The 12,694-nt window shown below is 41.7% G+C and overlaps 1 protein-coding gene across 4 annotated transcripts in view; it reads left to right on the plus strand.

Moving 5' to 3' along the window:
- The window catches only part of ephb2b (eph receptor B2b), a 118,032-nt gene that overhangs the window by 55,289 nt on the left and 50,049 nt on the right, over positions 1-12,694 (plus strand). The gene's annotated exons all lie outside the window — the stretch shown is intronic.

Genomic DNA, 12,694 nt, shown 5'->3' on the forward strand with positions numbered 1-12,694 from the left:
CTATGTCTGGTAGTGCACCGATCTTTTAACTCCCATTCAGCTGATATATGGCCATGTATTAAATGCATTAAGGAAAGCATTCATTCTGTGTTTGGATTAATCAACTGAAGCCATCACCATATTTACATAAAAAATGTCATCACTCCTTTCTGTTTATTTCTTAACAGAGAAGAATTGCTTAATGTGGCAGTTCACATCAATATTCTAGTTCGGGTTTGATCTGAAAATATACTGCTGGCTGTTCATGTTCAGCTGCTATAAAAGGATGGGGAGTTGCTCATCACAGGTGTTTGGTTGCAAATCACAATGGCTTGTCAGCTTTTGCAATTAAACAATTACATAAAGGGTTAGGGTTAAAAAAGTCCATTATAAACACTTTTAGAGTATAATTTTGTGAGGAGGTAAGTTATTGCTTTTTAGAATTAAAAAAATGTTTCAGCCTCTCCCGAACGAGATCTGTGAATATTTAATAGAACTCGTGCTCAACAGAAATGAAAAGAAAACACAAAGAACAATTTTCACTCTGTAAAATGTGTGTGCTGACCTTTTGTTGCTAGAATGTCTCCTTCAACCTCTAGATTTCTTTTTCTCTCTTAAAAATTCCCTGTATTTTCCTATCAATTGAACTCCCTCACAGGCAAATTGATTTGGCTTTTCAAAACATCAATGTACCCAACATTTACCTGCGCCTTGCCCTATCCTCACTCTGGCAGGTGGTATTTGGTCAACGTGCTTAGAGATCTTGATCACTCGAAAACAGCACGACGGCGCGTAGCCTGCAGACTGGAACCGTGCTGCTCTAGCCCAGCACAACAAACCACCCACCTGCGTTCGAGATCGGTGTGTTGTTGCCTCTCTTATGCACGCCTGTAATTACAACACATCCCCCAGTGTCTGTGTGCTGGGAGGAAAAAACGTGATGGGTGCTGCCTCACAAACACTGCCAAGCCCTGTTCAATGACTACTAATGAGGACAGGCACAAGCTCCTCCTCAAGGAATACAGGCCAATAGGAGGCATTTGAAGATCGCTACTCTTCTGTAGCAAGCTACACTGCATCCACATCCCCACATAATTACACAAATCTGCTTGTTTTCTGACCTACATGTAATTCACTGCATGTGGTGGATTGGAACATCTCAGGGGTGTCCTCAGTCATGGTTGTTTTTGTGCTAAATGCGATTATACAATTAAATACTGTCAGTTCAACAGGGGAAGCATGTTGATTCATTCATATCCTTGCTCCACTGGGCCTGAGGCTATTTGACTGAGAAAATGTGTATTTTCACCTTCAATATTTGACCACCATACCTGCTGTACACTGCCATTTTTACCCAAGCTCTAAAAGAAAAGCCTCACTAACTGCTTGCTCTCCTCTTCATCACCCCCACTGCAGTACTGGATGTTATAGATTTGAGCACTGCAGGGCTCAACTGTATCTGCCCTGACAGGAGCACAAGTACACAGACAGACTTTTGACAGTCCTCTTTGTCATCTGGTCTTCACTGATCACTTGACGCAGTGACTGAATAATAAAACTTTATGAAACAAATACATTATCGTGAGATTGCAGCTGTATAATGCAGCAAAATGCTGTAGATATTTATGACTTCATACAATAGTTACGAGCCTCAGTGCAAACAACAGGGGAGAGTGCATTTTACCAAGAAAGAAAATAAAACCATTACAGTTACAACGGTTGTTATTCGGTGGTCCCACCCCATTGTTTATTAGCCCTTCTTGATGGAAGGCTGCCAACAGTTGGTCTACTTTCTAGTCATCTTCCTAAACTCTGAAAGCTGATATCAGTACTTGAAACTGTGGTCAGTCACTGCCTTTCAACTGCCAGAAGTTGGATAATGAATTGATCTATGAAAGATGCGCCTTTGCCTGACAATATTATGGGGTAATGAATTGATTTGCGAGAGGTGCCCTCAGAGGGTTTGTAAGATATCCACTTTCATAGCTGGATTATGGAGCCACAGAGACAGCATAAATCAGCCAAGATGAAAAGAGTCTATTTGTACTGCAGTATTAATAACGCAACCAATGCTTTGTTCCAACATCTCTGCAACTAAACGTGTAATTACGCATGTAACAATTAAATCCTTGGCAGGGATCCCAGCGAATAATTATGCTGTCATGAAATCTGTCAAAATATTGACAATAGGAAGGGGTGCTTACATCAAATTGCTGAAGTCTTTTTCTTTGAGATTGTCTTACAAGTGAGATTAAGTTTCCCCCGCTAAGAAGTGCTGGGAGTGAAGCAACTACACCAGCGCTTTTCAGCAGAGATGGCCCTGTAAAGAGAGACCCTTCTTCGCCTCAGAGCCTTGAGGAGATGCTGCACCACAGAGACACAAGGTCCTGTTTGCCCTTGGTGTTCACTCCAGAATGAAAAGCATTCTCTTTAGTGGGGCACAATGAGAGCCATGTTCATGGGTGGAATTGCAAACCTCCTTAACAATGCCCATGTGTGTTTTTTCACTGTAATCTGATCATCTAACCCTATGCTATTGTGAGTTCAAGGGTCCCGACTATGGGAGCGTGGCTTGTGTTACAGAGCAGTGAAGTTTTAGATGGATACAATCTGTCACAGCTTGATTCGTCTTTTGGTCATGTTTTTGTTAATGGTTCTATAGTAAGTATCGTAAAACAAGCAGTGTCATCTGTGTGGCCCAGATTTATTGTCACACAGCATGACAGTGGATAAAAACTGTTACATATTCTTCCACTTAAAGGAAGTAGAAATAATCGCAAAAACCATCAGGTTTATACCATTCTACTGAACATGCATGACAGGCCCAACAGCGAGTCTGTAAATCACATGAGTGATAAGCATTTTTAGGTCACAGTGTGGGAAATTCAGAAGAACACTAGCGCCTTTTTTAACGTCGGCCTCTTGGTGTGGTCTGCATCAGTGGTGGGATAGTAGCTGCTTGGAAGTGAGGTTCCTGCAGTTGCAACCAGAGCAATTAGATTAAGCAGGAAAGGCTTCAGTAATTCTTCAGCCAAATGTGGTTGTAGATAAAGAGAGTTAGGGGGATCGGGTGCAAAGGTAGGTGCTGGGAAGACATGATTGGATAGACATGATTGCATGGAAAAGAGGAGGGGAGGAGGTGAAGGCAGGAAATGAGTCCCCCTAACCCACTGTCAGAAGCCCAATTATTGCAGTCTTTTCGTCTGGAGAGGGTTTAAGGGTGGAAATCAGCGTAGCACAGACAAATCCACACCGCTGCCTTTATTTCCCTGGGTGCCTCTGTCTTTAATGGCAGCCCTAATTGACTAACAGCGCACGTGGGGAACAGCCACGCTGATGACTGGATGACTGTCCCCTGCGCTGGAACAAGACACAAAGCAAAACAAAACAAACACACCCCCTCAAGGCTTTTGCTGCATTGTGCATTGTGCAGACAAAGATGAAGAATAAAGGTTTGCATTGGGCTGCAGTAACAGAAAGAGAGGGAGTGCGAGAAAATAAGAAGAGAGAGGGAAACCAAAATGTCTACAGTCTGCCTACACAATTCACACAATATTATGCTAACGTAAAAGTCATACTTATTTTCTAAAATTGATGGTGGCTTTGACTGCTGTTAGGAGTCGTTTAGTTAAGCATAAGGAATACAAATTAGCGCCTGAACAGATGTTCAGTACTGCAGCGTTCGTCTGTTAAATGGCATCATAGACAACGTCACTTAATTTCTGCATCATATGCAATATCACTTAATTTTCATTACTACATCTTTTCATTTAGATCCAATAACGGCTCTGTGATGTGTATTTGATAGAGGGTGTACACGGTGTAGGATGTTGTACAGCACGAAGCGAACGGGCGGGCTCTAAGACATGTCATCCTGTCCACAGAGACCCAAGGGAACGTTCAAGAGCCTTTATTCCCTCCTCCCCACTGTGATGGGATTTCAGTATGGCCAGGTGCTAGCCTCTCTCTCTCTCTCTCTCTCTCTTTCTCTCTCTCCCTCTGTGCCCACCAATCTTCTTTTTTCTCTGTTTGTTCTGCACCCTGCTCACATCCAGACAGCAGAAGAGTGAAAAAACAAACAAATTCCTCTAATGAGAGGAAGGAAAGAGTTTAATAAGAGAAAAACTCTAAATTAAACCCACATACTGAATCTCTAATATGTGTTACAGTGTAATGAATGCACAAATCACATTACAGTGCATGAATACATGTACATCTTCCATATAGTATGCAAGAACCTTGTGTGGGTATACAAGGTTCTTGTACACTTTATCATCCATCATATGCGGATGTGATAACGTGACCCGCGATCCCTGCGAATCTCCCTGAACTCAAAGATCATGGCCTGTAAAGCCTGTAAACGTTTTCCACATGTTTTTGCACATGTCGGACTCTGCTCCATATGCCCCTCCGTCACTCTCCTCATTATCCCCAACCATCTATTGAATCTCAAATTCAGACAGTATGACCTCTTGTAATCCCGATCCCTCTTTTTTTTCTACATTATTGGTCATCTTGTCGACTGTAGAGGCTTCCTGCAGGTCTGGTTTTTGCTTGTAACACCCACACCTGTCTTACCCTGAGCCCTGAGATACCAGACAGCCTGATGACCACAGACAGTTTTCTGGTGTTTCTCCATGAGAGAAAAAGCTAGGTGACAACCCTGAGACCTTATGGTTCTGTTCATGAAAAATTGGCCTTGGACCGGCTGTACTGACACTGAGGAAATGAGAGCTGTTCAGTATATAGAGATCCCTCCATGCGTGCCTCTCTTTTCTCATCAGGCACAAGGCCGGGGCTTTGTCAAAACATCCCTGTGTGCCCTTTCTCACATGTCCTCGACTCGAGTCCTGTTAGAGGATTCAAGTCGCTGTGAGACTGATGGATCAAGCATCTGTCTGGATAAAAGATGAGAAACAATCGGGCTCAGTGTTAAAGACAGGAATCCCTCTCGAGTATCTGTGACCTTGTTTTCCAATGATGTATTAGAACTCGGTCAACATTGAGAGAAAATTGTGGTGTCTTGGTGTTGTGTGCCGTTGACCTACATTAGAGCTGTTCTAAAAGTGAGAGCAGCAGAGAAAGCTTATCCATTCCTGACATTGGTGGGATATGCCACGTGTACTGTGGCCATAGTATCCAAGAGATGAGCACAGTTGTTCGCACACAGTTAGCTCCTTGGTCTCTCACTAAGAAGCTGAAAGGGTTGAGTCTATATTCTGCTTCACACCCGATGGTCATTCAATCTCATACAACATCATAGTATCGCGGCACAAGAAAATATAAAGGTGCTTAGTCTTGCGGCCCCCTTACCACTAGTGTAAATTACAAAAACATCTGTTAGTTGTACACTTCACCAGCTATTCATTGCAATGAATTATTTGACAGTTGGCTCCTTTGAGAAGAACAACAACTTATGTAACTGTATGACTGCAGTCTGCAATGGCCCACACTTTGACTTGGTAACAGTACAGTGAAACAGAGAATAGGCATTTCATCCCCTACGGAGAAGACTCTCCAGAAGTATAGTATAATGGATTCTAAAATAAGTAACATCACCCACCAACAAAGATCTCTCTCCTGTTAAACTTCAGGTGATTAAAGATTAAATGGCTGCATCGGTGAGGCAGAGAAATGGGAGGGCAGAGATAGATCAGAATAGAAAGGTAAAAGTGAAAGAGAAATATTAGCAAGGACACACAAGGAGTTTTTTTTTCTTCTCCTCATACTGTTATCGCTGTTTTATGCCTCACCACCCATCAACATACCGCACTAATAACCACAAGAGATCATCTCCTCTGAGCTGCCTAAAAGGCAAACATCACAGGGAGAGAATATTAATGCCATAAACTTCCTAACTCTAGTATTTTATGATTCTGATAGTTTGACTTCAAGTGAAGGATTACTTACTATGCACCGAGAAGATTTCCTGATACAGCTCCTTTCAAAACACATTATTTAATTGTAAAATGTGTGGTTGTCTACCTAAAAATAAGGCCTCTCAGTTCTTGAAAATACAGTAACTGCCTTACACACCATGACTTACAGCACTTGGAAAAATGGAGTAGATAAACAGTTAAACAATGTAAATTCCCCTAATCCTAGGTCTTTGTTGCTGTACATTTACTAGACTGATCTAGATCTGATGGACACTGCAAGGTCCATTTTACTCTGCACTATGAGTCAGCACGCACTGTAAATCTCTGAGTTGTTGATATATCGCTCTTGCAGTGTCATTAAGATAAATTCTTGTGGATTTCATTACTTGGCAATCAAAGCGATTTAGAGTCAGAAAGTACACCCTGCTGTTCTCAAAGAAAAACAAAAACGCTGAGTTCAATTAACAGCTAATTCCAATGTCTGGAACCAAATAAGAAAAAAACAACAAACAGAAAGTATCCTTGGATTCAAGGGCAACATCTCCGTTAACCTCAGTGAATCCCTATGAGGTGATCGTGTCCACACGAGCTTTATCTACTTACCCGGGCCTCTGCAGTGTTTGAGCAGAATCAACAACCAAATCAAGCAGTTTATATTGAGATTTATTTTGCTTTGGGATTTAATTCCGAAATGTTTAGAAAAGCCACTGGCTAATGTCAACTCAAAAGTTGGACTGGCATAGCAAAGGTTTCTGTCATCATCCTCCCCGGGAGGTTTGCGAGTGGTGTTTGAGTTTGAAATTGAACACATGCCTCTAAAGCCCCGTCAATGTAAAGTTAAGCTCTCCCCTGTCGAGAGCCACCACTGCAGGATTGTACTTTGTTTATTTGGCTGGTTTACTACCTGTGTGTTCCTGAGTGCTGAGAGAATCCAGGTGAATATTTTTTTCAATACATGTATTGCTTATGTCATTAAGTGCCAAGGCCCAAGAGGTATTGATAAAGATGTATACCTGGACACTATATTCAAATTTATTTGAATAGACAAAGTTAAGATCACAGTCAGATCTTCATCAGGTGAAAAGGCCTAAGAGATATCCACCTTTTGCCAAGTTTATAGTCATCTAAGCAGCTCTGCGAGGGTGTAGGTACAGCAACATGCTTACATGTTCACAATGACCATTTTAACATGTTGATGTTCAGCAGGTATAATGTTTACCCAGATAGCCATCTTAGTTTAGTATTTTGACATGCTAACATTTGCTAACTAGCACAAAAAAGTATCCCATGTACTCAATGACCAAATTCACCAAAGTGCTTACAACTCATTCTGAGGATAGCGTGAATGAGTGGACCACCACGTTTCCAGGTCAATCAATTCAATAGTTGTTGGAACATTTTACTCAAAACTGCATGCCAAACTCGTGGTGGAGTGGAGAGGAAAATTCAGGGGATTATTAGGATTCATTGTGCAGATTCATCATGTGGAAACCAAGAATGTCTGAACCAGATTTCATGGCATTTCATCCAGTAATTGTTGAGATATTTCAGTTTGGACCAAAATGGTTGAGCAACCAATAGACTGACAGACATTGCTATCCCTGGGGACATGCTGTTAGTATGGTTACAAATAGTTAAAGCCTACAAGATCATGCTATAAAAATATAATCTGTCAGTCTTTGGTGTACAGAAACAGTATCCTATCCTATCTATAGTTCATACATTTTTTTCCCAGAAAGATTTTTTTTGTTTCCCATCACACAATGTTTGCAGTATTCAGAGGGCTCACAGCATACTTTTGCTTATTTATCATGGTACTCAATTAATAAGACTGTAATTGTGCAGGATGAGCATACTCGATGCTGGGCAGGAAAACAATCTTTGCTCCAGTGGCCTGGTTTAATTGTTGAAGTCTGGTTGAAGGGGGATGGTGTGCTGTTGCTGCAGGGGACAGCTCTGCTTTGTAAATGGACTACTTACAGAATTTTCTGGATGTTAAAACTTTTTACCTCCCCTTGGGCAGCTGCTAAGCAAATAAATTACTCAATATAATGAGCTGTTCCACTCTCCTGTGGAATTCCCAAGCTTTCTGCTGAAAGGTACGGTTCGACACGCTTTTTCTAATTCTTACAACTCTTGTAAAGAACCGGGTTCATCCAAAGGATACAGTTCTTTTTTTGAACCACGCTTCAGAAGATGAAAAGCGTAGCACAATCTGCTAGGCTAATCCTTATCTAGTCCATTAGAATATTCATACTAGTCCATTATAGTACATACCAGTGGTTTATGGGTGAGAATAATCTCCCCATATTCCCCCTCTCCTCCCTGTTGTTCCCTTCCACCTCTAGGTCATTGCCTCGTGATTAGTGCTATTTTCCCACAGTTTCTACTGTAAAGCCTTTAGGGATTTTCTGTGTATACTGAATGTATATAGAGAAGGAAGAGGTGAGACTGTAAACAACAAGCTAATGAGAAGACTGCTCTGTTTTGCCTTGGACGGAAAAATAACAGTCGCTTCCTGTGCACCTCACAGCATGAGTTAAAGTACAGTGCTGGGATATCATAATGTTTTTATGTCCCCATCATGTGTGAAAATTAGACAGTAATTACTGCGTCATTTCTTTTTAGTAGGCTTTTTATTATTATTTCAATTTCGGTGTAATTGTAGACCCCACAAGTTTCGATAATTCTAGACACCATAAAATTTACTTTGTGCTTTAGAAAATGAGGCTGCTTCTCTGCATTTAGAGTGGCCAGTAGCAAAAAAAAAGAAATATTTCCAGCTCTACCCAGTGAACACAGAACTTTTCATGGCTCTATATTCACGTCCAGTAACTCAAGTTCCTGCAAGGCAGAACTGATTATACTCGGTTGTTGACAATCCATCACCTCTAAGTAATGGGTTTTAAGTATTGATGTGAAAGAGAGAGAAATATGAGCTACTTTAGGTCAGAATTTGATTTCCTATTTACTGAAAACATGGGTATGCACAGCAAGACGCTGTAGATGAAATGTATATGACTCAAAGAGAGACTGAGTTAAGAAAGCCAGGCAGTGAAACAGCAAGACACAGTCAACAGGCTAAACAGAAAAATCACGTACAAAACTCCACACAGGACATTAACCACCCGCCAGTGTTTACTACAAAGCCTGGATTGGCCTCGCAGCATATTGATGCCTGGGAAATGCTCACTTCGTGCTGGGACCAGTGTTCTGGTTTATTGTGGTCATCTCAAGGCTGTGTGGTCTCTACAGAGTTATTTTGGCGGTTTAGGTGGGGGAGAGATCAGGGCATTTTCATGTGTGGGGTGTTTTCATTCCACCCCGCCAACCCACTCGGTATGACACCGTCTCGACACACACCAGGGCCACCGCTGCCTCCCCCTTCCTGTACGGGCATCTCCTCTCTGTGAAGTAACAGGCTTAAAGAGCTGTCTGGAATACATTAGTCACAGTTATTAATGAGGTTGTTTTGATTCTGCTCTACTCTTGTCTTTAGCTTCTTTTTTTTTTCCCTACCGTGCAAAGTCATGATGATGTTGAAACAAAAAGACAGACCTTGTCACCTCACAGGGACACAAATAGAGTTAAAACTAGAAAGTGAACTGGCAACACAGAGAAGAAGAAGAGAGTCTTAGAGGAAGAGATCATGGTATACTGTAGACCTTTACTATTTTTCTCTTAACCACACTACATGATGTTATGCACTTGGCAAGGGAGCATATTCTTCTCCCCTTACAGAATGACATGAATTGGCTGAGTTTAGGTCTGTCAATGGCACATGTACTTGAGATTATGGATATATTTGTCAGTGCCAAAGTGCAGGATGCCTCTGAGAGCTGTTTTTAATATATTCTGGAAAAAATAAATCAAATCCACAGTTACTTTTTTGAGTTTTTTTTTAAATCTTAGATATTGGGTTACTACAATTTCTGAAGTGATTAATGTTCTAGTGACTGTTCATCTAAGATGACACACTAAAATGCATTCACCACTGTGTCAATCCTTTTAACCATACCATTGAATCAATTAGAATAACTATGCCCCCCCCCCCCCACACACACACACACACGCAATGAATATTTCGAATTACATTGTCTCAAAGTAGCGCCTTGAAGGGTAATGTTCTGACACTGACACCGAACAGAATGTGACATTTTCAGCCACCATGAGGGATATCTCAACTCTCCACAGAGAAGACATTTTGGAGCCATCTGCATCTAAAATAAGCAGGCCTCAGTCAAGAACAGAGCTGATTCGTTGATGTCTCTCATTCCTTGTACAGCCTTGAAAACTCCTCCTTGCGACCTTCTTACTAAATATAGCAATTCACGTATTGATTTGGGGACGCGGTGCATTTACAGCATGCCTCCACCATAATGACCTATTTCAACAGATTGCTTGTAGATAAGTAGTTTTTTTTTTTTTCTTGCGCTTTTTGTCTCGAGGCTGCGGGAGGAAGAAGACACAGCCACATGTTCTGAGTGGAGTTAGACAAAACAGAGCTTGAGTTTGATGCACAGTCCAAGAAACCATCATGCATTCGTGGACTCTTGGCAACATGAGTGCATATGAATCTTCCATGCAGGAACCCGAGCGCGAGTGCATATTAAGGCATTAAATGCTTGTGTATGCTCTCAAGGCCGTCAGGAGACATTTTATCTCAATGCGGTGCAAAGTTCTGAGATTAACTGGGCCTGCAAGCAGTGTGATTAAGTTCATATCACTCACAGTGTTGTACCTCACTGCTATTAAAGTGTGGCAATGGGGAAAAGAGCCAGTGAAAGCTTGGCAAAAGATGTCTTGAATTCCATCTGTGTCTACTCCATGCCAGCAGGCAGCCTTCCCATTACGGAATGACTGGCTATGATTGAAATCATGGCTCTAACGTGCTTCGTTATCTGTTCGTATTGTGTTGCAAGAGGGATGGGCATCAATAGGATCACTGTTGTGCTATTCAAGGAAGCTGCGATCCAGAAATGCTGTCACTGTTTTATCAAAACAGTTGGGTGACATGCCTAAACACCTCACTATTTATCTTTATGCTCATCCTAATCCAAATAATACAGCTGCCACGTCAAAGGTATGCTGCAAGCTGTCTGGCTTTGTCAGTTAGTGCAGTTAGTATGTAAAAGGAAACAATGTATTAGATACAGTATATCCTCAATTTCACAAGAACAATCTTTCATTTAAACCTAATTTATCTGCACTCTCTTCTATTATGCAGATTTAAAGATTTTGACCTCAATGGAGGTAATTCATCCAGAAGACTTTCTACAGTGGCATTGTCATTCAGCTGAGAGATTCTTATCAGCCACATCACAAAACCCCTGAGAACATAAGTCCTTCCTCCCTCTTTACCCATTCACCGACCTTCCAGGCACCACCACAATCAGGCCTTTGTGGGCTTGGCTTGTCTGTCATCTCCCTGGTTCTGTTGATATGGGCCTCGTGCTGAGAGCGTGGTCTCCTCATACACTGCACTAAGCGCTGGCTAATTGAGCTTGTCAAGCCAGAACCTGTTAGTGTGCTGATAAGAAGGTATTTGACCTCGTAGGAGGCCCCTGGTGGTACCCTGCAGAACATTTTCTTGATAGGTCGTCTATCCAAAAGAGCATTGCAGCTAAAGCACAGATCCTTAAAGAAAATAGCTTTGTCTACCCTTGATTTTTTTATTGTCTTTAATCAAATACTTAGTATAGTCTATTGACATTGGCACAGCGATTCGGACAGCATGGATTAAATGTGAAGGAGGGATGGGGCAGATTCTTACCATGCCGGTTAGGTCAGACAAAGTCTGATACACTTTTCAAATGCAGTCTAAGTAAAGAGCCCATAAAAATCACCACACAGGACTGCAAGTAGGACTTTTCTTATTCTTTAATCAATTGCTTATGTCTCTGGTTAAGAGAGTTGGCAGGAGTCCACAAATCGAAGGTCTTGGATGGGTGCCCTTCCCATTTCCTCATCAAACTTTCATGCAGCGAAGCAAGACTAACCATGGCCGTGCCCCTCCTCTTTTCTCTTTATCTGTGCCAGACCTGCTGAAATAGTTTTCGCACATAATTTTAGCCCATTTGTTTTTGAGCAGGAGATTATCAGGGTTTAGAAACCCGAACCATTAAGACACACACATTTTTCCTTGAAAACCACACCTATCTGGTGTTACAGTCAGGTTGAAACACATGTAAAGAGTTTTTGCACATTGCGTTCTATCCAGGTCTGCTACAGATGGGGATTTTAGTCTTGAGTGCAACTGACATGACCCCCACTACCCTTCTTGTGATAATCCTGCTGCCTCCAGAAACCCAAGACTAATCTGCCCGTCTCCCTTTTGCAGGCCCTCACTCATTCCAAGCTTCCTCAACGTCTGTAACACCTTCACTTATACAGGCAAACATCAGGGCTACTAAACCAGATTTCGAGTCTAACCCTGTGTTCATTGTACAGGTGAATGTACGTATAGGTGAACATAGGCATTAAATAGTTGGTCTCAGCTCTCCTTGTTTGAGGGCACAAACAGATATAGCTTTGATGACTCAGATGACTGTCAGCATATGAGTAAATACAGTACCTATACCCAGAAGGTAAAGGCATCTACTCAACCATTATATTTTTACAATGACCTTTTCAGCACCTAAGCATTAACATCAAAGATTATGTGTGCTGGCCTGTATGGATATGTCAGATATGCAGAACTGGAATGTGGCAAGCCATGCCAAGGGGAAAGCTATGCCCTCAGGCTAGGTTGATTGCTTTAAGGTTATATGTGTATGTGTGTGACATGTATGACTCGTGAATTTCAGTCATACCTCTAATTCTGTCTAACTGAGAAT

Source organism: Larimichthys crocea, chromosome VI (genome assembly GCF_000972845.2).
Source record: "Larimichthys crocea isolate SSNF chromosome VI, L_crocea_2.0, whole genome shotgun sequence".
Taxonomy (NCBI): Eukaryota; Metazoa; Chordata; class Actinopteri; family Sciaenidae; genus Larimichthys; species Larimichthys crocea.